The following is a 26,787-nucleotide window of genomic DNA, read 5'->3' as shown; positions in this document are numbered from 1 at the left end:
TATAAATATAGTGTAAATACTTATTAAAATTTTCCCATTAGAGAATTTTATTAATTATTGTAGTGCATTTCTGTAAAATTGTACTGCCACACACCACAGGGCAATGATTCAAAATGCCTGGTCTTCACAGATGCACAGTCACAGTTGAACATTGTAGTTATTTAGAAAAAATCTTTTCTAGTGTTATATCAATGTTCCAAACAAGATTTTATGGGTAAATATTTCTCCCATTCTAGTTTTGCAATTCCATGTTAACTGTACTTTTATTTTAGGGTAGGTTCCTTGACATTGGTTTATTGCATTTTTGGTTTTACTTAAGTATTATTTTGGATGACAATGTGCAGCGACTTTTAATGTACAGTTTATGTCAATATGCAGTTTAATTGCAATATGAATCAGCCGTATATTTATTCACAATTCAAGTTTAACAAACTTAATGAAAGCTAAGCAAACTAACGTTACATGATAAAGCCCTGATCAGCTATGTCTTACTTAAGCAAATACACCAAAAAATAGTTTGTAGCTTTATTGCTGCTTTTGTTCAAACTATGTTTTATATTCTCTATGACCAGGGAAATTTCTGATATTCTTCTACCAGGCTAAAGAAACAAACAAAAGACAGTGATTATACTTTCAAGTAGTAGTTTGTTTAGGGCCCCAGATATTCCATCTGTAGTTCTCTATGCTCATATTTGTTTGTTTTAATAAGGCTGTGGCCCAAAACCTTACATTTTTGTAGAAATTAAAGCTTTTCGGTTCCATACTAAAGACAGGACAGCCCCATGATCTAAATCCAAGGGTGATGGCTTAGATTGAGGGCCATTTCTTGTTGACATGGAGATGGTTGAGTTGGTCTACAATAAATCTATGAGAGAAGCAGGTTGTGATGAGTTGGAAGTGTTGGCTTCCTTCATGGTCTCAAAGTTCCCTGTCAAGTTCACCTCAGCTCTGCTGTACTCCTGTTCTGCCGTCAGGTTGGGAATGCTTGGCCAGTAGTGGTTATCCACATGGTTCTCAACTGCCGGTGCTTCCCTGATCCACTGTCTGCCAGAAATGCAATTGTAGCAGAGGAGGCTGGTAAGCGGACAGAAGCCAGAGATGGTAACTGGCCACCGCCTGGCTGAGGAAGAGAGCGGTGGGCTCTCAATCCTAGCTCACATGCCAAGTGCCATCCTCATCCAACATCCAGCGGTGTCCCCCATAATGTGCACTGCCTGGCCTGAGGTAAATGGAGAGCTCAGCTAAGGCCTAAAGTTGAAAAGGGGCTTTCCAGAGCCCCAGGAGTGCTGGACATCTCACCAGCCATGGAAAGAGACTGTGTCCTCGTGGCCACAGACTGGCAATGATGGAAGACTGCCCTCATTTCAGGGCCTTCTGGAGTCTTCACTTGAGAGTTCAGCTCTGGCAACAGAGGACACTTCTGGTGTCCAAAGATTCTCAGTGCCTGGCGGATGTAAAACTGATTGATGGCATCTGCTGGCTTCTGGAGCACTGCTTAGCCATTCTTATCTGTGTTCCCCAGCCAAAGCACTGCAGAAAGCTTGGTCTCTGGCTAGCATTCTGGACTGTTAGACAGCCTGGCTGCAGCTAGCACTGGATGGAGAGAGTACAGTGTGGTGAAGTGGGGACAGTGGGCATTCTGCCACATGGCCTAGGGTTTCTCGTGACTCTGGACTGCCCAGGTGTGGTGACCAGAAGGGAATCAGGGAGTGGAAACCGTTTCTAGGCCACAGCTCAGGGAGGGAGAAACCAGGCTGAGCCTGTTGATGGTCCTGAGGTGAGATGAAACTGGGAGTCCAGGGAGACCAAAGAAGCTCAGATAAACTCTGCAGGGCAGAGTATTCAGGGTATGAAAAGGACAAAGTCACAAAACAAAAAAGCTCCAGAGTCTTCAGCTAAATACTGATCAGAACATGTATGTGTGTAAACTACCCAAGTCTGGGGGAAAACAAAAACACCTTAAGTAAACAGAAAGAACAACGCTCGAACCTCCCACAGAACCAGGCATATTTGGTGTTCCCACCAGCAACAGTGGACAAATCTTATACTTCCCAGACCATTGGATGGAACACTCAGAAAAGAATTTGCCTCAGTAGTGTGGAAGATTAGATCTAGGCCAAGGCTGCTAAGGTCCTACTTAACAAGACCTCAAAGAAAACCCTGAAAGAACCAAAATCTTTTCAGATAATTTAACTGCATCCTAGAACATAGCTCAATAATATTTACAGGAACCCAACAATATCCAATGCACAATAAGATAAATTTCACGTTGTCTGCCATCCAGCTGAAAACTACCAGACATGTGAAAAGAAAGGAAATGTCTCAATAATGAGAAGAAAATTTTATCAATAGATACAGAAATGGCACATAAGATGGAATTAGTAGGCAATGATATTAAAACAGTTATTATAATGATAACATTCCACAACAAGAAGGTAAAGGGAAGCTAGAACATGGAAGTAGAGACATGGAAGACCCAGCTTGAACTTGTAGAGATGAAAAATACAATGTCTGAGATGAAAAATATACTAAATGGCATTTAAAATAGAATAGATATTATACAAAGAAGGATTAGTCAACTGGAAGATGTAGCAGTAGAAACTATCAAAAATGGAACATGGAGAAAAAAATGGAAAAAATTGAACAGAAAATCAGCACCAACAGGACTAATATATGTGTAATTGGAGTTCCTGAAGAAGTGGGGAGTAGTATAAGAAAAAATATTTGAAAAAACTGTGGCTGAAAAATTTTAAATTTGATAAAAACCATAAACCCAGAGATCTAAGAACCAATGAACCCCTAGCACAACAGACATGAGGATGACACACTGAAGCACATCATAATCAAATTGCCCCAAACCAGTGACAACGAGAAAATATGAAAAGTTACCAAAGGGAAAAGGGCATTATACAGAGAGGAACAAAGATGAAAATGGGCTGAGCGTGGTGGCTAACACCTGTAATTCCAGCACTTCGGGAGACTGAGGCAGGTTGATCACTTGAGCCCAGGAGTTCAAGACCAGCCTGGCCAACATGGTGAAACCCTGTCTCTACTGAAAATACAAAAATTAGCAGGGCGTGGTGGTGCGCATCTGTAACCCCAGCTAATCAGGAGGCTGAGGAGGGAAAAATCACTTGAACCTGGGAGGCGGAGGTTGCGGTGAGCTGAGATGACGCCTGGGCGACAGAGCGAGACTCTGTCTCAAAAAAAAAAAAAAAAAAAAAGGCAGACATCTGGTTAGAAACAAAGCAAGGCCAGGCTTGGTGATGCACACCTGTTATCCCAGCACTTTGGGAGACCAAGGCAGGATGATCACTTGAGCCCAGGTGTTCAAGACCAGCCTGGGCAACATGGCAAAACCTGACCTCTACATAAAATGTAAAAATTAGCTGGGTGTGGTGGCGCATACCTGTAGTCCCAGCTACTTGGAAGGCTGAGGTGGGAGGATTGCTTGAACCCAGGAGGTAAAGGTTTCAGTGAGCTGAAATCATGCCACTGCACTCCTTCCTGGGTGACAGAGTGAGACTCTGTCTCAAAAAAAAAAAAAAAAAAAAAAAAGAGAAAAGAACAGAAACAATGCAAACCAGAGGATAGTGCAGTAACTTCTATAAAATACTTAAGGATAAAATGATTGTCAGTCTAGAATTCTACACCCAGCAAAAATATCTTTCAAAGATGATAGTGAAATAAAGACGTTCAGACATTGAAAAGCTTGAAGAATTCATTACCAGCCAGTCCTCACTACAAGGAATATTAAAGGAAATCCTTCAGTCAGAGGGAAAGTGAAACCAGATGGAAGTCCAGATCTACACAAAAGAATGTACAGCACCAAAGACGTCAAATATGTGAGCAAAAATACAGTATTAAAAAGCATTTTTAAAAGATAATTGACTGTTTAAGGCAAAAAAATGATAACAAATTAATGTGAGTTTACAGCACATATAGAAGCAAAATGCATGAAAACAATAACACAAAACCCAAAATGAGGGAAATGAATGGGTACTGCTTTAAGGTTCTTATCCTCTATGTGAAGTGGTATAATGTTGACGGCAGCCAATGCTAAGTTGAATACATATACTGTATTAGTCTGCTCTTGCACTGCTATAAAGAAATGTCTGAGACTGGTGCTGGGTGCGGTGTCTCACGCCTGTAATCCCAGCACTTTGGGAGGCGGAGGCAGGCGGATCACGAGGTCAAGAGATCAAGAACGTCTTGGCCAACATGGTGAAACCCTGTCTCTACTAAAAATACAAAAAAATTAGCTGGGCATGGTGGCATATGCCTGTAGTCCCAGCTAAGCTACTTGGGAGGCTGAGGCAGCAGAATCACTTGAACCAGGGAGGTGGAGGTTGCAGTGAGCCGAGATGGCACCACTGCACTGCAGCCTGGGCGACAGAGCAAGACTACATCTCAAAAAAAGAAGTCTGAGACTGGGTAATTTATGAAGAAAAGGGATTTAATTGGCTCACGGTTCTGCAGGCTGTACAAGTGTGATTCTGTCATCTGCTTGGCTACTGGGGAGGCCTCAGGGAGCTTTCAATCATGACAGAAGGCCAAGGGGAAGCAGGCACATTTTATATGACTGGAGCAGGAGGAAGAGAGAGAGGGGGAGGTGCCACACACTATTAAACAACTGGAACTTGTGAGAACTCACTTGCTATATAGTACCAAGCGGGGATGGTGTTAAACCATGAGAAACTGGCTCCATGATCCAATCACCTCCCTCCAGAACCCACGTTTGGCATTGGGGATTACTTTTCCACATGAGAGTTGGGTAGGGACACAGATCCAAACAATATGATATATCATAAACCATAGAGCAATGACTAAGTCTCAAAACCAAACCAAGGAAAAATAGTTATATGTGAAAGGCCAACAAAGGAGATTAAATGAAATAAAAATACTCAACAAATTCAAAAGAAGTCAGAGAAAGAGGAAAAAGAGAACAAACTACAGATGCGACAAATAAAAAGCAAACAGGAAGATGACCAATTAAAACCAAACTCTCCGGCATTCCACCATCTGTGTGTGATTATTTAGCAACTCTCTGCCTCCGACAATACCTGTCACACAGGGTTGTCTTCAGAGCTTGCCACATGTGATATGGAAAGCCTGCTGTTTGCAGACCTGCAATCATTATATATTAGCTCTTATTGTTGGTAGCAGAGACCCAGGTCTCTGTGTTGGTCATGCTGAGAGCTCCCTTCTCATTGCTCTGTTTTCCCCCTCCTTTCATCCCTTTCTGTACTTCCAAGCCCCCTATCATCTGGTTGGAGAAGATTCTCAGCCTCTCGATCTGCAAATGTTCAAAGTCCATGAACCAAATAGCTAACAAATGTATTTCTGTATGTTTATCTGCTACCCACGGATCCAGGAGAATTGCTTTCCTTCCTCCAAGAAGTCCGTGGCTGCTGATGCCAAGAATGTGCTCTCTCTGTCCTCTCCTCTTTTCTGATCTGCATATTATCAACCGCTCTGCACTTCTGGGAAGACTTTACACAGGGACAACTATGAGTTTTTGTAGGAAGATGAGAAGTCACCACTTTGAGAACCATCCATTAGACGTTCCAATATTGCTGCAGACATGGACTCTAGCACGTTCTCTTCTTCTCTGACACCCACCCCTTCCCCCACTGGCCACAGCAACTTGGGTTTGCTGTTCAGCTATGGCAGTGCCTACCTCTGGGGAACCGTGACTTGTTTTATACTCTATCCAATAACACAGTGTGTCCTTATACAAAGTAGGTGTTCAATATACATCTGTTGAAGGGATTTCATCACAGTTAAATCTGTGGAGAGTTCAGCAGATAAGTGAGTTGCTCAAGATGCTCAGAGGCTGTCTCATTCCATTTGGGCTGCCGTAACAAAATACCTTAGCCTAGGGGGCTTATAAGCAGCAGAAATTTATGTCTCATAGGTCTGGATGCTGTCAAGTGGAAGGTCGAGGTAGTGGCAGATTGGGTGTCTGTTGAGGGCCTGTTCCTTATAGAGGGCACCTCCTAGCTGTGTCCTCACATGGTGGAAGGAGAACAAGCTCCCTTGGCTCCCTTTTACAAGGCCACTTATCCCATTCATGGGGTCTTTGCTTTCATGATGAAGTCACTTCCTAAAGTCTTTGCCTCCTAATTCAAACCTAACCTATCAGGGGTTAGGTTTCAACACACGGATTTTAGGGGCACACAAACATTGACTATAGCAGGGACATAGCTGGACCTGGGTCTGGGACCTTCTGCGTCCAGCTCCATTATGACACTCACACTGCACATGGTCTCCCAAATGATGTAATTCTGTTCTGTGACATTGTGCCCATGAGGCAGGGATGCAGTAGAGGCCTCTGCAGACATGGCTTGTTCTTGGGACATCCGCCTGGCTTTGTGCTGCAGGCCTGGAAGAATCCACCAGCTGCCCACTCTCATGCCTGACTCAGGTTCGTGGGTCCCTCCAGGCACATGTCAGATAGCCCACTCAATTTTTTACTTGCCCCACTTCCCTGGGTTCCCTTCTGAATTCAGGAACCATGGAGGGAGCTGAGAGTCTCTGTTTTTAGTTCATGCTCTTGTCTCCTATTTGGGAACAATGCCCAGGCAAGGCAATCTCTTTCCTTCTGTTTTCTAAGAACATCAGGGGCTTCCTTCAAACTCTTCACCCACTCCCTCCACTAATCCCTTCTCCCTCAGGGACACAAGCCCACCTCCTGTGTGAAGATCCTGCCACAGGGTGGATCTTTGGTTTTCTGTGGGTATCCAGAGAAGAAGCTAAAGGTGAATGTACTCCGGAATCCAGGAGCTCTGGCGATTTTCTCTCCTTAGCTCAGCGAGCATCCCCACAGATACCCCTCGCCCCACCCCAGGCCCCTTGAATCCATACCATAAAATGTATGTCAGTTTGTTCAACTAAGGACCCCGCTGAGTATTTAATCCCTATTTAAGGATGATGTTTATTTTATTTTTGAGTTTAAATTAATCAGCCTCAGGATACACAATTAGATAAGGCTGGGATTTAGCTCCCCTGGAATGATTTATTTCACATCAAGCCTTCTTAACTCTTTGGCTGCAGAGGGGAAGTGCCTGTATCTTTCTCTGCAGAGTTGCCTAGGGCTGGCCAGGTGAACAGACACGCTCCCTCCTCCCCATCGTTCCAACCAGGACACGGTGTGTGCTTATGATGCAGGGAGTTAGAATACTAGCCTTTTCATCACAACAGTCATAAATCCTCACACAGGGAAATAGAGATAACATACAAGTAGGAAAAAAAGAAAAAGAAACAGTCTTGAATTCTGCTACCTAAAGATAACCATTGTTACCATGTAGGCAAGCTTCCTTTCATGCTGTGTCAAGTGTTGAAAAACTATGCCTCAACATTACAAACACACAGGACTATGTAGAGGATAATGATATCAAACTTTCATGTACCTCCCAGTTAAAATTCAAAAGTGGTAGCTTTTGGATGCATTTGCCCCAGAGTTTAAGGGAAGAAAACTACGGATTCAGCCATAATGTTCATGCTGACCCTCGAGTTATATGTCCCTTTTCTAGTCCAGTTACCGCCTCCCTCCCCACTATTCTGAAGTCAATATGTGTCTTCCCATCCATGTTTAATACCTAGTGTGCATGTCCATGAAGAATGGATAGTGTTCTTTGGTCTGTTTTTGCAGTTTTATACAAATAGCAGTCCATACATACTCTCCTGAAAGTTGCTTTTCTCTTCAACAATATCTTCCAGATGAATCTAGAATTCTGCATTTCTGGTGAGCAGAGGATGTGTGAACCCCCTGCAATCCCCACCCCAAGGTGATGCTGATGTTCTGGTCCAAGACCTGCACGTAGCCTGGTGAGGCTTGGAGTCTTGGGACAGGTCTGTTTTCAGCCCTTTCTTCCTAGGAAGCACAGCCAGATGACCTTGGGGCTGGGGACCTCACAATGCCCCTCGCCAGCAGTGCGCACATCCGTCTTCACTCATCTTCATCAATATTTGTTATCGCACTTTCTGATATTGTTCCTGGATTTTGCTGTGCAGCTGAATGCGTGCCTTGTGTTTCCCAGCCCTTCAGGTCTCCCCCTCTGTGAATTGCTCCTGGCCCATATGTCTATTGGGTCTTTGGTTACTCCTTGCTGACTTGTAAATGCTATATTTTTTTTTTAGACGGAGTTTTGCACTTGTTGCCTAGGTGGGAGTGCAATGGCATGATCACGGCTCACCGCAACTTCTACCTCCCGGGTTCAAGCGATTCTCCTGCCTCAGCCTCCTGAGTAGCTGGGATTACAGGTAAGCACCACCACGCCTGGCTAATTTTGTATTTTTAGTAGAGACAGGGTTTCTCCATGTTGGTCAGACTGGTCTCGAACTCCCGACCTCAGGTGATCCACCCACCTCAGCTTCCCAAAGTGCTGGGATTACAGGCATGAGCCACCACGTCTGGCCAATTTTGATTTTAATGATCTGTATATCAATGCTTTTTTGGCCAAATATCTTACAAATATGTTTTCCCTATTGGTGCACTGTATTAGTCCATTTTCACACTGCCAATAAAGACATACCCCAGACTGGGAAGAAAAAGAGGTTTAATTGGACTTACAGTTTCACATGACTGAAGAGGCCTCAGAATCATGGTGGGAGGTGAAAGGCACTTCTTACATGGCAGTGGCCACAGAAAAATGAGGATGATGCAAAAGTGGAACCCCCTGATAAAACCGTCAGATCTCGTGAGATTTATTCACTACCAGGAGAACAGTATGGGGGAACCACCCCCATGATTCCAATTATCTCCCACCAGGTCCCTCCCACAACACAGGAGAATTATGGGAGGACAATTCAAGATGAGACTTGGGTGGGGACATGCAGCCAAACCGTATCATGCACTGTCTTTGTCTTTTAACTTCATTCATCGCCTCTTTTGTCAGATCAAAGCTACTACATTTAGTATGATTGAATTTATCAGTAATTTCTTTTATGATGTCTGTGTTTTGTGTCATATTAAAAAAAGTTTTTCTCTGTTTAGTGTCATAAAATCTGTCCTCTGTTTTCTTCTAAAAATTGGAAATCTGCTTTTCATATTTTGTTTTATTTCCTTTGTTCTTTGATTCATAGGGATGTGAGGTAGAAATCTCTATTAGTTAACTCTTGCTCTGTAACAAGTAACCCCACACCTCAGAGGCCTAAGACCATAGGCCACCATTTCTCACTCATGTGCATGGGTTGCTTGGGAGGTTTCAGTTCGAACTGTGGTGGCTGAGCTGGATCTGCTCCAAGTGTCTCTGATCCTCCTTGGGTTGGGGCCTGCCAGGGTGCCTTCTTCTCATGGCAATGGCAGGAGTGCAAAGAACAAAGGGAAATGTGAAGGTCTCTTATCTTACCACCCAGGCTCAGAATGTGCAGACTACCACTTTACCACATCCATTGGCCAAAGTAAGTCACATGGCCAAACCAGAAGTCAAGGGCAGGAAGTTTAAGTATGAATCCCATCTCCACGTGCTATGATTTCCTGGGCTTTCAACTTCTTAAGGCTGAATTGTTTTATTCTCACCTCCCCAGCCTGCAGAAAATACATTTTCTCCAGGACTCGTTGAGCCATAGGGCAGAATGATTGTGGTTGACAAGGACTAGATGGAACTCAAGGCTCCAGCCTCTGTGCAGTGGACAGGTGCCATCTGGCCACTGAGGCCAATTCCTTCCCTTTGTCCCCATCTAGGGCCTCTGTTCTGTGCCAATCTCACTGTCATTCTGCCCAGGCCTTCCAGGCATCAGCCTCTTAATAGTTCCTGGCTTCGTTCCCTCTCTTCACATCTATTATGTGAGGGTTTCCATCCTTATTTGGTGTAGGAGGACTTGGCTGAGTCAACTCAGCCTGTCACGTCCCCAGTCTCAGCACTTGGGTACCCCTGAGTGCTCAGCATGAGTGGAGCCCCCGGCGTCTCCCTCCACAGCACGTTCTGAAGGCATAGGAGCTGGACTGACATTCGGGACTCCTAAACCTTTGTTCCACTTCTGTCATGACAGCTTCATTGGTCCAGGCAAATCATGGCAGCTCTCTATGCCTCATTTTTTTATTCCTCACACAATGGAATTACATAACCCTCAGTGCTTACCTAAGGGCGGAGAAATGATTCCCCTGCCTTCTCCCCATTTCTGCATTTGCCAGAGCATCAGATTTTTGTGTCTGGCCAAGAATATAGGGAAGGAAGAGCAGGTAAGCTTTGGGCACAAAGAGGGCGTTTAGGGGTTTCACTTAAGGAAAGAAAGTCAGGGTGCAGAGAGGGGTGGTGGAGCATGATCTTGGGCCAATGGTGAGGAACTAATGAAGTGCAATGTTCATGGGTTAGGTTCTGTAGCAGCCTGGGTCCCATCAAGAGATAGAAACCACATAGTGGGTCTAACGGGGAAGTGTAGTATAAAGGATTGCAACTATGATAAAAGAGTCACTGTAAGACATAAAGCAACCCTGCCTGGTGCCCTAGTGCAGAGGGAGGTACCCAAGGAAGCACAGATTTGAAAGGTGTTCAGATGTCATAAAATGTGGTTCAGCCACCACATAAGAGACGTTCGTGGATTTGGGCAGGCTGGAGCTAGTCAGCAGCTTTTGCACAAGCACTAGGCCACCCACTGGAGTGCAGGTGAGGGACCTGGCTGTGAACCGCTGGAATGCAGGGGAAGGAACCGGCCGTGAGCCGCTGGTGTGCAAGGGAGGGAGCCGGCCGAGAGCCGCTGGTGCAGGTGAGGGAGCTGGCCATGAGCCGCTGGAATGCAGATGAGGGAGCTAGCCGTGAGCCGCTGGTGCAGGGATGCATGGCGGGAGCCTGGCCGCCTTTGTAGGGCAGGAAGCCTCCAGAATGCGTGAGTCCCGCAGGGTCTGGCAGAAGGAATGGCAGCTCTGTGCGGATCCTCTAGAATACAGATCACTGTGTGCAGGTTGCACAAGGGGTACAAGATGGGGTCTGGGAAAATTTTCAGGAACTTTCAGATCACATGGGCCCTGCTGCATTTTGGTTTCCATGTCGAGATGTTGCAAGCCAAGGCTACAAGGTGGCTGAGGGACCACGCCTAGGTCTGTGGTTGGGGCTTGAACATGATCAAGGCACAGCCAGAGAGCTCCTGCCCCCTGCATTCTCTCCATCCTCTACCTAGATGCCTGCAGAATGTTCACTCCCAGAAGGCATATTGAACAGTGTTTCCCAGTTTATCACAGTGCACGTATTGAAAGGTGCACTAGGAGCTGGGAGGCAACAGACTGAAAACTGACACTGGAAACGCTGGCTCATAGCAACGAAGAGAAGCTGAAAAGGAGTGGGGAGGAACTAACTGTAATTTTACATCAATGATCTGCATCTTTGTTTCGATTGTTTGTGGCAACCAAAATGACTATTCTTTCTACCCTCCTAGTTCAGTCATAGCCTGAGACTTTTTTTTTTTTTTTTTTTGAGATGAAGTCTCACTCTGTTACTCAGACTGGGGTGCAGTGGCTGGTCTCGACTCATTGCAATCTCCACCTCCCGGATCCAAGTGATTCTCCTGCCTCAGCTTCCAGAGTAGCTGGGGCTAACAGGCACCCTCCACCATGACTGGCAAATTTTCGTATTATATGTAGAGATAGGGTTTCTCCATGTTGGTCAGACTGGTCTTGATCTCCCGACCTCAGGTGATCTGCCCGCCTCTGCCTCCCAAAATGCTGAGATTACAGATGTGAGCCACTGTGCCTGGCCGCCTGAGACATTTTGGGCAACAGCTGTGACAGAAAAAACGTGCATCCCTTCCGTGCAGGGGATTTAAGAAGTGGCTCATGGCTGATTATGTTTTCTTTGCTCTGTTTCTGGAACTGTGGGAGCATCTTCTGGGATAAGGGTCTATCTGTTTGAGTCTCTGAATGACTACGACCACCAGAGCCCCCTTGTTGACCCGTGATGGATGCGAAATCAATTCAGAAGTAAACGCCGGGTGTGGTGGCTCACGCCTGTAATCCCAGCACTTTGGGAGGCTGAGACGGGCAGATCATGAGTTCAGGTAATCGAGACCATCCTGACTAACACGGTGAAACCCCATCTCTACTAAAAATATAAAAAATTAGCCGGGCATGGTGGCAGGCGTCTGTAGTCCCAGCTACTCAGGAGGCTGAGGCAGGAGAATCTCTTGAACTCAGGAGGTGGAGGTTACAGTGGTCTGAGATTGCACCACTCCACTCCAGCCTGGGTGACAGAGCGAGACTCCATCCACCGCACCCCACCCCCAGCAAAAAAAAAATTAAAAAAAAAAAAAGAAAAGAAGTCAACTTTGCTGTTGAAGCCACTGAGGTTTGGGGGCTTGTTTGTTACACAGCGTCACCTGTCCTGACCAATGCATGACTCATTTCATCCTTGGCACAGCCCCTGAGAGAAGGGCCTTTATCCTCATTTCATGAATGAAGAGTGAAGTCTCAGAGATGTTAGCAGCTTGAGCAAGCTCACACAGTGAGGGGTGGAGCTTGGATTTGAATCCAGGTCTGTCTAACCTCAAAGACTGAAGTGGGGATGAAAATAAGTTGTTATTGTTGTTTGCCTGTCACCCAGGTGATGTAACTCTTGTCTAGGCTCTGCCTACGGGGCTTTGTGACATATCTCTGCACTGATTACCCAGGTGATGTAACTCTTGTCTAGGCTTTGCCTACGGAGACTTTGTGACATAGCTCTGCACTGATCACCCAGGTGATGGAACTCTTGTCTAGGCTCTTCTATCCTTGGATTGTAACCTTGCAGGATCTTGAACTCATATCCTTTAAGGGATCGTAGAAGTGAACACATCAAAGCTGCCATGATAAAGTTGTATAAAAGTGGGCAATATTGCCAAATGCAAAATATCTGGGCTATATTTTGGTCTGAGATCACCATTTGAGATTCCTGGAAGTTAGGGAATATGGAGGCCAACTCCCGTAGGGATGTTGTATAAGACTCCAAGCCCTAAGTCAATGATCTCAACCCTGTGGATCAGCACTGTCCATGTAATGGGGCATCTTAACCCATTTTGTGCTGCTATAACAGAATACCATAGACTAGGGAATCTATAAAGAAAAGAAATTTATTTCTTAGAGTTCTGGAGGCTAGGAAGTCCAAGGATGAGGGGGTCTGCATCTGGTGAGGGCCTTCTTGCTGTGTCATCTCATGGCTGAAGGCAGCAGAGCAAGACTTTCAGAAAGAAAGGGAGAAAAAGGGGCTGAACTTGCTTTTAATACAAGTGCACTCCCAAGATAACTAACCCACCCCCCAGATAACTAAACTATTCCTGAGATAGTGACATTAATCCACACATGGGGGCAGAGTCTCATAACCCAATCACTCTTATTAGGCCCCACCTCTCAACACTGTCACATAGAGGATTAAGTTTCCAACACTTGAGCTCGGGGGGACACATGAAGACCATACATGGGGGATTGATGAGTATATGGGAGGGACCAGTCATGAATATTTTGGCTGAGAGTTGTGTTTGGGAGCTGAAGCCATGCTCCATCATGGCAGGGCACACATAGACCTTTGAATGCTCTGAGGAATGAATATTGAACAGTGTAACTCATGGCAGAAGGTGGAATATTTAAAAGGCAGAACTGCCTGGGTCAACTAAAAGAGTGAACAAACAGCCTGTAGCCTGTGGCTGGCTCCTCTTTTCTTCCCATCCCCACCTTTCACCTTTCTCTCTTTCTTTCTTTCCCTGCCTCCCTCTCTCTCTCCCTTCCTTCCCTCCCTCTTTCCTTCCTTTCTTCCTTCCTTCCTTCCTCTACCTTCTTCTTTCTCTCCCTCCCTGCTTCCTTGTTTCTTTCCTTCTTTCTCTTTCCCTCTTTCTCTCCCTCCTTCCTTCCTTCTTTCTCTCATTTCCTTCTCTCTTTCTTTCTCTCTCTCCCTCCATCTTTCTTTCTCTCATTCTTTCCTTCCATCTCTCTTTCCTTCTTTGTCCCCTTCCTTCCTTCCTTTCTTCCTCCCTCCTTCCTAACTTCCTTTCTTCTCTCTTCCTTTGACTGATGTGTTCTGAGCCCAAGCACCCTGTGGGGTACTAAGTGGTACCAAAATTGACTCAAGAATCAAGAAGAAATAGAAAACTAAGAAGTACTATAACATGAAGAACATAAAATCTCTAGTAAAATAAAATCTCTCACAAAGGAGGGACTAGGCCCAGATGGTTGTATGAGCAAATTTTACAGACTTGCAAAGAATGGATCATTCTAATTATGTTCCAAACAACTGTAGCTAGGAATATTAATGCTTGATTTTTCAAGAGCTTCATTTCCTAAAATCTGTAGGTTCAAAGGTAGATTAGCCTGTGTTGGAAATCCTCAAATATTGTGCAGGTCCTTGAAGTTTTAGCATTAAAAAAGAAAGGGCTTGCCTGCATTAACTTTGAATTTTGTAACAGTTACCAGTTAATGGAGATACTCTATGCCTTTATATACACTCTGATTTTATAGGAATGGAGGCATATCAGACACATGGCTCTCCACGCAGGTATTTTCCTTTGTAACATATCTTGGACATCATTTTTGAGCATCCTTTAAAATTTATTTCTTTAAATAGCTGCATAGTAGTCTATCATATGAAAACCATAATTTCAATAAACAGTAAGGTGTTAATCATTAATGTGATTGATAAACATTAAGGTGATTTCTAGACTTTTGTTAATTAAAAAGGTGGTATAATACTTTCTCCCATTCATACATAATTCCAGGCATCATGAGTATGTCTGTAGGGTAAATTTCTGGAAATGAAATTGCTGAATCAGAGAGTATTTCCATTTATAATTTTGGTATATATTGTTTAATTACAATTGATATAGTTTTTACTAATTTATAATCCCAGTAACAAGATGTGAGTACCACTTCAAACTCCACAACTTCACTGGCAGTGCTTGAAGTCATGATGCATATTGCCAGCCTCTCTTCAAGTAAAGTTCTATTAACTCTACAAAAATTTTATAAATGGCAGACGTTACATTTCCAGATAGCTTTGTGGTAACCAAAAAAGAATTGATTTATTAGCAATTTGTATATCACATTGAGACAAAATATATTTGTGATAAATATCATTATTGTTACATAATTAAAACATCTCATATATTAAGAAATCATACTTTAGATGGGGTCAAACTGGCCGATTAGAAGCAGCTGTGTCCCATGGCTCTCACAGAGAGCAATGAAAACTGTGAGTGAATTCTGCACCTTCAATTGAGATATTCAGATTCTTGCATTGGAACTGACTGGGCAGACAGCTCGACCCACAGAGAGTCAGGAAAAGCAAGTGGGTCAATGACCCATCCAGGTGTGGCTAGCCGAGCCCCCACTCGCAGGCAAGGGAGGCCATGAGTGATTGTTCGACTCTGCCCGGGAAACCATGCTTCTCCGACGGATCTTTGCAACCTGCAGATGAAGAGGTCCCCTCAAGAGCTCAGCCACCACAGCCTTGGGTCTGAAGCACAGAGCTGTGTAGAGTCTCAGTGGAGTGCTCGCTGGCTTACTGGGGCATGCATGGAAACCCAGGAATTTTGCATACTCTGCCCAGAGAATTCCAGCAAAGTGGGAGATACATCTGTGCATTCCCCTATGAAGGGGGCTGAATCCAGGGAGCCAAGTGACATCATTCTGAGGCCCCACTCCCACAGCACCTTATAAGACCCATTGGCTTGGAATTCCAGCAGGCCAGTGGCAGCAGGCTGGAGATAGCCGGAGGTGGACTGAGTTCCCAGGGGGAGGGGCAGCGGCTCTATCTGTGGTTTGAGTTGGCTGCTCTAGCCTGCTGGCACCAGGGACCAGGAGGAGTCCCCTATAACACAGTACAGCTGTTGTGACTGATTGTGGCCAGGCTGCTTCTTTAAGTGAGACTGAAATCCATCCCTCCTCACTGGACAGGGCCTCCCCATCAGAATTTTAGCAACTCCAGCCGGAGTTCTATGGACAGAACTCTGATTTCTCCCTGGGATGAAGTCCCCAGGGAGAGGGGTAGCTACTGTCTCCCCAGTTCAGCCAACTGAACCTTTCCAGCCTGCTGGCTCTGCAGACTCCTGGGGATCAGAACAACACACCTGCTCTGCCAAAGGGCAGCCAGACTGCTTCTTTAAGCAGTCCCTGATCCTGTTCCTCCTGACTGGGTGAGACCTCCCAACAGGGGTCACCAGAAACCTCCTACAGGAGCGTTCCAGCTGGCATCAAGTCAGTACCCCCTTGGACTGGTGCTCCCAGAGGAAGGATCAGGTTGCCATCTTTGCTGTTTCGCAGCCTTTACTTGTGATACCTCCAGGTGCATGTATGTGAGATAAGGCCCCCAAGGAGAGGTAATAAAAATCAATTCAAGATGGATTAAAGACTTAAATCTTAGACCTAAAACCAGAAAAACCCTAGAAGAAAACCTAGGCAATACCATTCAGGACATAGGCATGAGCAAAGACTTTGTGACTAAAACACCAAAAGCCATGGCAACAAAAGCCCAAATTGACAAATGGGATCTAATTAAAGTAAAGAGCTTTTGCACAGCAAAATAAACTATCATCAGAGTGAACAGACAACTTACAGAATGGGAGAAAATTTTTGCAATCTATCTGTCTGACAAAGGGCTAATATCCAGAATCTACAAAGAACTTAAACAAATTTACAAGAAAAAAACAGCCCCATCAAAAAGTGGGCAAAGGAAACGAGCAGACACTTCTCAAAAGAAGACATTTATGCGGCCAACAAACATATGAAAAAAAGCTCATCACCACTGGTCATTAGATGAATGCAAATCAAAACCACAATGAGATACCATCTCACTCCAGTTAGAATGGCGATTATTAAAAAGTCAGGAAACAGCAGATGCTGATGAGGCTGTGGAGAAACAGGAATGCTTTTACACTGTTGGTAGGAGTGTAAATTAGTTCAGTCATTGTGGAAGACAGTGTGAAAATTCCTCAAAGATCTAGAACCAGAAATACCATTTGACCCAGTAATCCCATTATAGGGTATATACCCAAAGCATTATAAATTATTATACTATAAAGACACATGAACTGTATGTTTATTTCAGCACTGTATGTTTATTTCAGCACTGTATGTTTATTTCAGCACTGTTCACAATAGCAAAGACTTGGAACCAACCCAAATGCCCATTAATGATAAACTGGATAAAGAAAATGTGGCATATATACACCATGGAATACTATGCATTTATGTCCTTTCCAGGGACAGGGATGAAGCTGGAAACCATCATTCTCAGCAAACTAACACAAGAAAAGAAAACCAGGCCAGGAGCAGTGACTCATGCCTGTAGTCTCAGAACTTTGGGAGGCTGAGGTGGGGAGTTTGAGATCAGCCTGACCAACATGGAGAAACCCCGTCTCTACTAAAAATACAAACAATTAGTCAGGCGTATTGGCACATACCTGTAATCCTAGCTACTTGGGAGGCTGAGGCAGGAGAATCGCTTGAACCCAGGAGGCAGAGGTTGTGGTGAGCCGAGATCACGACATTGCACTCCAACCTGGGCAACGAGAGTGAAAATTTGTCTCAAAAAAAAAAAAAAAGAGAGAGAGAAAGAAAAAGAGAAAAGAAAACCAAACACTGCATGTTCTCACTCATAAGTGGGAGTTGAACAATGAGGACACATGGACACAGGAAGGGGAACATCACACACTGGGGCCTGTCATGGGGCGGGAGGCTAGGGGAGGAATAGCGTTAGGAGAAATACCTATGTAGATGACGGGTTGATGGGTGCAGCAAACCACCATGGCACGTGTATAACTATGTAACAAACCTGCATGCTCTGCCCATGTATCACAGAACTTAAAGTACAACAAAGAAAACTTTACATAAATGCATAAAGTCTAGAACGGCTAATATATTATAATGAAATGTCAACTATAATCCCAGCTCAAAGAGAACGCCATAAAATTATGAAGAGCTCTCCACAAATCTCTAAATTTATGTCCTCATATGATTACATTTCTATTTCTTCTTGAATAATTTCCTCATTTTAGTTATGATTTAGTGATAGTAAGATGGTAATTATGAGGAGAAAATTCTGCTAACACTCCATAGAGAAAATTCTGCCTCATTTCACCACACACCTGAGTCTTAAGCAGTCACTTCTAATGTAGCTGAATAATAGATCCTCACCCAGCTGAGTCTATGAGTTGAATCCATGTATGTGAGATAAGGCCCCCAAGGAGAGGTAATAAGCTGGGAATCCCATCAGCTCATCTTTCTTCAGGCCTATATTTGTCATTGTCACTTGTAGAAGCAGGACAGCCCTGGCATTGGGATTGGTAGTAACAGAGAGTATCAAAGGGAAAACTGAACTTCACTAATTTTTGGAAAACAGCTGATTGGAAACAGATGGGCTCCAACGTTTTCCATGTGTGAGGTCATTGTCCCAGGTAGCCTTGCTCAGGACATTTCTTGTCAGGAAAACAGAAGTCATACGATATTTCTACCTTCCAAGAGAATAGAACATAATGTCAGATTTTCTCATGGATTCCCACAAGTTCAAGAAACTTTCATGGCCTTATTTAACTGCTTAAGCATTTCAACTAAAAAATTATTTGTCTTTCAAATACACAGGAATCTGTTTGGAAAAATGTTAACCAGAAAAAGTTGGAATTCTAAAGTAAAAAATGCATAAGGCCATAAAAATTTTTTATATCTTTTAATTTATATGTCAACTGGGGAAAAAAAAACATTCTCTGAAGTTTCCTTTTATATCATTAAAGACTTATTCTTTATTACCAGCAATACAGGGCGACTTATTCAGGTTGAATCTTGAAGGTAAACTTTAACTTAATTTTAAGTTTTGGCTAATTTTTAAGCATTTCTCAGTCACCTACCATGATTTCATCTCAGAAACCAAAATCTCAATTTCATTTAGACCTTTGAAATATTAAAATAGAAGGTTAAATGCTTCAAAATAATATTCATGTAGAGACTTACATATGTGGACCAGGAATCTCCATGTATTACAAAGTTTATGAGAACATAACAAATGTTGATACACACATTTAATTCTGAAATAAAAACTTACAACAAATAAAACTAACAAATCAAGAAAATATTGTAGGTTACACATTTTATGTCTAAAAATATAGGTATGAAACACTCAAGGATGGATAAAGGAAGAAATCACAAGAGAAAAGAAAAAATATCTAGAGACAAATTAAAAGCATGAAATATCAAAAGTTAAGAGATACATTAAAAATGGTACCATAAGGGAAAAATTTATAGCTATAAATGATTATAAAAAATAAGATACTGAATCAACAACTTTACTCCTAAGGAACTAAAAACAGAGAGAAAAAGAGGGACTATTAAAGAGCGACAACTAAAAGCTAGCAAAATTTAAAAAATGATAAAGATAGCAGTGGAAATAAGTGAAATAGAGAATAGAAAAACAATATCAAAAATCAACACAACCTAGTTTGTTCTCTGAAAAACATCAAAACTGACAAAATTTTATCTAGATTGACTAAGAAAGAAAGGGAATATTCAAATTACTAAACTCAAAAATAAAATGGGTACATTACTAACAGATTTTTGGAGTAAAAAAGGGGTGTAGGAGAGTACCATAAGGGACTATACACTAAAAAATTGAATAGCTTAAATAAAATGAACAAATTCCTAGAAACAAAAAACCTACTAAGACTGAATCAGAAAAGTTGAATAAACCTATTCATCAAGGAGATTCAGCAGGAGGATTGCATCAGTAATCAAAAACCCAGCAACAAAGAAAAGCCTGGACCAGATGGTTTCACTGTTGAATTCTACCCAATGTTTAAAGCAGAATTAACACCGCTTCTTCTCAAACTTTTTCAAAACGTTGAAAAGGAGGTAGTTTTTTCTAACTTATTCTATGAGGCCAGTATTACCCTGACACCAAGCCAGACAAAGGCACCATAAGAAAACTACAAACAAACATCCCTTATACATGCTGATGCAAAAATCCTCAACAAAATACCAGCAACTCAAACTTAGCAGTACATTAAAAGGATTATACACTATGAATGAGTGTAATTGACTCCTGAAATGAAAGTATGTTCCAGCACATGAAAATCAGCGTAATATCACATTAAGGAAAAAACCCTCACGTGATCATCTTAAGCAAAGAAGAAAAAGCATTTGTCAAAATTTAACCCACATTCATGATAAAATATACTTAATAAACTATAAAAAGAAAGAAAACACATTAACATAATGCTATACAAAAAACAAAACAAAACAAAACAAAAAAACACAGCTAACATGGTGAAAGACTGAAAGCTTTTACCCTAAGAGCAAAAACAAGGATGCCTGCTTTTACTACTGCTATTTAGTATAGTACTGAAGTTTCTAGTTAGTTAATAAGGTGAGTAAAAGTATTAAAGATATTCCAATTTTTTAAAAAGTAAAATTATCTGTTTGCAGATGACATAACCTTATATATTAAAAATCTTTTAGTTTCTGTGAAATAAACTGTCAGATGCAATAAATAAAATTCAGCAAAGCTGCAGGATACAAAATAATACACAAAAATCAGTTGTATTTCTACAATAACAATAAGCTATCTGAAGAAGAAATCAAGACAACAGTATCATGTATGATAGCATCAAAAGAATAAAATACTTAGAAACCCACTTAACCAAGGAAATGAAAAACCTGTACAGCAAAAACTACAAACATGGCATGAAAGTATTAAAGATGACACAAATAAATGAAAAGACATCATGTGTTTATGGACTGGAAGACAAAATCTTGTCAAGGTGCCATTGTTATCTATAGTCATCTACAGATTCAATAAAATCACTGTAAAAATTCCAATATTTGAAAAAATAGAAAAACCTGTTCTAAAATTCAGACGAAATCTCAAAAAAACCCCAAGCAGCCAAATCAATCTTAAAAACTAACAAAGTTAGAGGACTAACACCTCCTGGTTTCAAACTTCAGTATGCAAAACAATGCTGTACCAGCATAGAGACAGACACAAAGACCAATGCAATAGAAATAAAGAACCAAAAAATATGGTCATGATTTTTAACAAGAGCGTCAACACTGTTCAATGGGGAAAGGACAGTATTTTTTTAAATGGTGTTAAAAACGGATATTTACATCTATCTATCTATATATTTATATGTATATATATTTATAGGTATATATATATTTATATGTGTATATATATATATCCCAAATTAGCTTTTTGTCTGTCATGTATGTTGCAGATCTATTTCCCCAGTCTGTTGACTTTTGACTTTGAGATATTTTTCTCTCATACAAAATTTTAATTTTTATGGAGTCAAATACAACCTTGGCGACGATCTGGTTCACGCACTGCCCGGCCTGCGTGAGCACGATTTCCCTCATGGCCAAGGCGGGATTAGAGTGGCAGGAGAAACGCGAGAAGGAGGAGCAGACGCGCAGCTACGCAGCCCACACTCCACCACCACTGAAATAGCCCCGCGCCCACCTCCCTCAGCCTCGGATTCGGCTCACAGAATAAGCAACAGCTTTACTTCCACACAGGTGTACCCACCTGTGAATCCCTTGGCGTTGAACGTCTGTTGGAGAGCTCAGGTGTCCTTGCTGTGATCCTTTCCACGTTGGGGAAAGCTGGTCAGCTGGAGAACTTCCTCCAACATCTTTAGTAAGACTAAATCCCTAGCTGAGCTGAAACTGAATTTTCCTCCCATGTGGGAGGGGAAGACTCTTGTATCCATATTCACAGAGTGTCTTTGCACCTGTCCTAGATTGATGACATATTTTTGTAATTGATGAGTCTTTTCATCTATTAGGAGATCTGTGCTTAGGAAAGTCTTCCGAATGTTAACAGGATTTAATTATAAGTTTTACTTTGGAACAGTTCAAACCCGCAGTAAGCTATGGGTGTTAGAGATAGTCAGGCTTCTGATTTAGCTAGACTCTTCTTTAGAGTAGGATTAGCCCTTTCACCTTTCCAGAGGACTGCGGTCTGCACACAGAGTGAAGGTAATATTGGATTCTTAAAGCTGAGGATAGGTGTTGGGATACACCTGCTGTGAAAGACGGGCCATTGCCACTTTGCAGGCTTTTAGATTACCCAAACTGAGGAGTTATTTCTTCTGGTAAACATTTTTCAGATGGGGTGGGGAATGCCTCGATCTAACCAATGAAGGTATCAGTAAGCATTAGCAAATATTTGAATCTCCTGCAGAAAGGTAGCTGAGTAAATTAGAGTTGCCAGTTCTCACCTGGATAGGTTCCTCAATTTTGGACAGGTTTACCTGTAGAAGGAGAAAATTGCTAGCCGTTTGGGTCATGTCAGGCACAGAGATCACAGGGCTGAGTCACCTGTTTTGGTGTCTTGAAAAGATTTACCCCTATAAACAAATGAGACATTAACGGAAACCAATAATCCCTTCTAGGGTGAAAAGAATCATGAAAGTGCTGAATTATATTCCTATGATTGGTACTTGGCATTAGTAATTTATTACCATCATTCAGCCAGCCAGAGGGACCCTGGACTGAAATGCAATCCCTGGCCCATTTTTGTTCTTCTTCAGAGTGTTCTGGCTCAGTTCAATGTATGCTGACCAGCACACCCATAAGCTTCATTGGCCCTTTCAGTGCAGGGGCCTTGGCTGCAGCATCTGCAAGGGCATTTCCTTTTACATGGTCAGTCTCTCTTTTGATGTCCTCTGCAATTAATTACAGTCACTTTTTGGCAGCAAAGCAGCATTCTAACAAGTTCAAAATCTGAATGATGTTGTATGGAAAAACCCTTGGGGGTCAGGAGTCCCTACCCATTCCAAATTGCAGCATAAGCATGAAGCACTAAAAAGTCATACTTGGAATCAGTGTAAATGTTAACTTTTAAATCCTTTCCCAACTGCAGGGGCTGAGTAAGTTCAATTAACTCAGCTTTTTGAGCTGAGGTTGAGGCCAGCAAGACTTGTGCCTTGATTCTCTTGTGCTGACTACTAATAGCATATCTACCACTCCTGTTTTCCTGATGCATAAAACAACATACATCTGTTAACCACTCTTCCTTGGGATGGTCAAGGGGCTCATCTCTTTTAAGTCTGGCCCGCTAGAATAAATTTGTTTCATAACCTGTGACACGCTTTGGCTGTGTCACAGTCAAATCTTATCTTGAATTGTAGCTCCCATAATTCCTATATATCGTGGGAGGGATCCAGTGGGAGGTAATCGAATAGGGGGATGGGTCTTTCCCATGCTGTTCTCGTGACAGTGAATAAGTCTCATGAGATCTGATGATTTATTTATTTATTTATTTTTGAGACATAGTCTTGCTCTGTTGCTCAGGCTGGAGTGCATTATCATGACCTTGGCTCACTGCAACCTCTGAATCCTGGGTTCAAGTGATTCTCCTGTCTCAGCCTCCCGAGTAGCTGGGATTACAGGTGCCTACCACCAGCCTAATTTTTGTACTTTTAGTATAGACGGGGATTCACCATGTTGGCCAGGCTGGCCTTGATCTCCTCACCTCAGGTCATCCACTGCCTTGGCCTCCCAAAGTGCTGGGATTACAGCTGATGGTTTTATAAAGGGGAGTTTCCCTACACAAGCCCTTTTGCCTGCTGCCATGTAAGAGATGTGACTTTGCTCCTCATTTGCCTTCTGCCATGAGTGTGAGGCCTCCGACCATGTGGAACTGTGAGTCAATGAAACCTCTTTTCTTTGTAAATTATCCAGCCTCAGATATGTCTGTATTAGCAGCATGAGAACAGACTAATACAACCTGTATGCCAGGAAGTCTAGAAGCACCTGTGAACTCTGGCCGATAAGTAGCTGGGTTTATGGTTTGGCAGCCTTTAAAAGTTATGTCTGGAGGGTCTAGCAATAAGGCCTGATACTTTCATAAATGTCCTCCTATTATCCACTGCTGCCCTTTAGCTTCTAGGACCACCTTCCCTTGGTGTGGGGTCAAAAACCTGTAGGTGCTGTTCTAATGTTAGTTTATTAGCTTTGCCTGCTAGAAAAGTGGTAACAGCAATAGCTCTAAGACATCAAGGCCACCCTGAGGCCACCTGGTCTATCTGCTTATAAAATTAGGCTACTGGCCTTGGAATGTCCCCCAGTTTTCGGACAAGATTACCCAAGGCCTATGCCTTGCTTTTTGGTCACATAAAGAAAAAATGGTTCATCCAACTTGGGGACTGCTGTGGCTGCAGCAGAGCCCAATTTCTCCTTGAGAGTATTGAAGGTTTGCTTGCAGTTCTCATTACATTCTAGGAGCTCTAAATCTTTCCCTTTAATGTATCATATAAAGGCTTGGCTACATGCCCAAATCTGGGCACCCATAAGCAGCAGTACCCAGCTATCTCCTAAAAAAGCCCACAGTCATTTTTTGGACAGGGACTCTTGGGTGACTGAAATAACTTTTTTTATCTTCTCGAGATGTTCATCAGTTCCAGAGGTTAAGACAGATTCCAAATATTTAAGTCTTTCAGTCAAAATCTGAGCCCTGTGTGGTGATGCCCTATATCTGCAAGTTCCCAGGAAATTTACCAACTTAACATTATTATTATGAGTCTTCTTTAGTTGGGCTAGCAATGAGCAAGTCACCTACATACTGAATAATTGTGTCCCTTTCCAATTGTAGATTTGTTAAGTCGTTAGCTAGAGCATTTTCAAATAAGTGGGGGCTATCCCAGAACCCTTCAGAGATGACTGTCCAGGTTAGTTTTGAGGCTGAATGGATATCTGGATCAGTCCATTCAAAGGCAAACATATTATGAATCTGGATGCATTGAGATCCAGAAAAGTGCATCTTTCAGATTTAGGAATGTAAACCAGCTTGCATCCCGTGGGACTTGGTAAGTATTGGGGACAATGAGGTGTACGGAGACAACTGCATTTCTTAATGCTCTAAGGGTTCTGACAAATCTGTACTTGCCATTAGGCTTTTTATCTGGTAACATGCGAGTATTGTAGGAGACTCTCATGGCCTTAATAACTCATATGGCAAGAATTTGGCAATAAGGCGTTGAATTTCCCCTCATGCTTCTCGCCTTAAAATGTATTGTCTCTTCTGAGGGTGAGGAGCACTAGGCTGAAGTTGGATTTGAATGGGGGAGGTGTTTAGTGCGTTTCCCAGAGCCTCTGTGGCCCAAACCTCAAGATTTAATTGAGACAACACCTCAGGTGGTAAATGTGACAGCTCATTCTTAACTTCTTTTTTCCCCTGAGGGGTCAGGAACAAAAGTAACACTTTCTATGCTTTATGATCTGTGAAGGTGACCATGACTTGGTCTCCTGAGTCAATAAACCTCTCCCCAGTAAGAGGTCAGGCAATCAGACAGTACTAAAAAGGCAGGCAAGAAACCTAGAGGCTCTGGAGGACAACTTAGAAGATATGAAAAGCAGTGATTTTGGGCTTGTCCATCATGAGAAGACAGGAGCCCATTGTATTGAGTCAGAACAGAGTAATCTGCTCCCATACCTAATACGAAGTTAATACTCCTACCTGCTACTTCAAGAGTCACCTGAGGCTCCTCCATCTCTCGATAGCTAATAGTCCAATGGGAGCGGAGGCAGGAAGTATCAGGCCCTCTCAGTTTTGAGTCTGCTGGGCTCTGATGATGGCTCCCTTGGGAGCACAGTGCATTTCCTTCGGCAGTGGCCGACCTTCCTACAGAAGGCACATTGATTTATATCAAAGGCACAATGGCCCAGAGTCACAGACTGGGACTTTTACCTTCTCACTTCCTCTGTGAGGGCCAGGGGTTAAGGGGCTTCCTCTGAAGTGGTGGAGAGCACAAGGCTGCAGCTAGAAGCTGGGCCTCTTGGAAGATTTGCTTTATTTTATATTTTCTTGGCCCTATTCCTGTGATGGAAAACTGCAAAATCCAAGTCTAAAATCTGATCCATGGGAGTCTGGAAGCCTAAGGCTGCTTTTGGTGGCTTCCTATAGATATCAGAAGCAGACCGGGCTATAAAATAAACTCCTAGCAATGCTTGTCCCTTCTTGGAGTCAGGGTCAGTGTTAGTGTATTTCCTCAAGGTCTAAATTATCCACCCTTGTAATAAGGCTAGGTTTTCATCTTTTCCCTGAGTAATTTTCCAGACTTTATAAAAATTAAAAAGCTTTATCACACTTTTTTTATTCCTTCAAGGAGTCAAATGATCATAATTTTTTCTCTCTATATCCCACTTTCTTCTTAATTCATTTGTCTTTTCTAGATTCTAGTTCTTTTGGGTCCTAGTCAGGCACTGCTATGCCTCCTATTTGATAGGTGTCTTGCCCCTGGTTGCAGGCTGCCACCCTATTAACATGTGCTCTAGCCACTCCTGTAATGCACTGTGTTTCTACCATGCAGCAGGTAAACATAAATATATGCAAATCCTGCCTGGTCAGATCATACATCAAGGTTAGCCTCTTAAATTTGTCTATGAATTTTCCCGGAACCTCTGAAAACTGTTTTAGTTTTTCCTTGCATATGGCTAATTCAGACGTAGAAAAGGGTACATATACCTATATAGTGTGGGGAAAAGAAAGAGAGATCAGACTGTTACTTTTTCTATGTAGAAAGAAGTAGACATAAGACGCTCCATTTTGTTCTGTACTAAGAAAAATTCTTCTGCCTTGAGATACTGTTAATCTGTAAACCTACCCCCAACCCTGTGCTCACAGAAACATGTGCTGTGTCCACTCAAGGTTTAATGGATTTAGGGATATGCAGGATGTGCTTTGTTAAACATATGCTTGAAGACAGCATGATTGTTAAAAGTCATCACCACTCCTTACTCTCAAGTACCCAGGGACACAAAACAGTGCGGAAGGCCACAGGGACCTCTGCCTAGGAAAGCCAGGTATTGTCCAAGGTTTCTCCCCATGTGATATTCTGAAA

The 26,787-nt window shown here is 42.7% G+C and overlaps 1 long non-coding RNA gene across 3 annotated transcripts in view; it reads left to right on the top strand.

The window, feature by feature from the left end:
* The window catches only part of LOC129137844 (uncharacterized), a 161,898-nt gene that overhangs the window by 38,057 nt on the left and 97,054 nt on the right, over positions 1-26,787 (top strand). For all 3 annotated transcript variants that reach the window (XR_010152134.1, XR_010152133.1, XR_010152135.1), the window contains exon 3: positions 8,143-8,265. This is a non-coding gene — a long non-coding RNA (uncharacterized LOC129137844). The remainder of the gene's footprint in view (positions 1-8,142; positions 8,266-26,787) is intronic.

Source organism: Pan troglodytes, chromosome 17 (genome assembly GCF_028858775.2).
Source record: "Pan troglodytes isolate AG18354 chromosome 17, NHGRI_mPanTro3-v2.0_pri, whole genome shotgun sequence".
Lineage (NCBI taxonomy): Eukaryota > Metazoa > Chordata > Mammalia > Primates > Hominidae > Pan > Pan troglodytes.
This window is presented reverse-complemented; position numbering and strand designations above follow the sequence as displayed.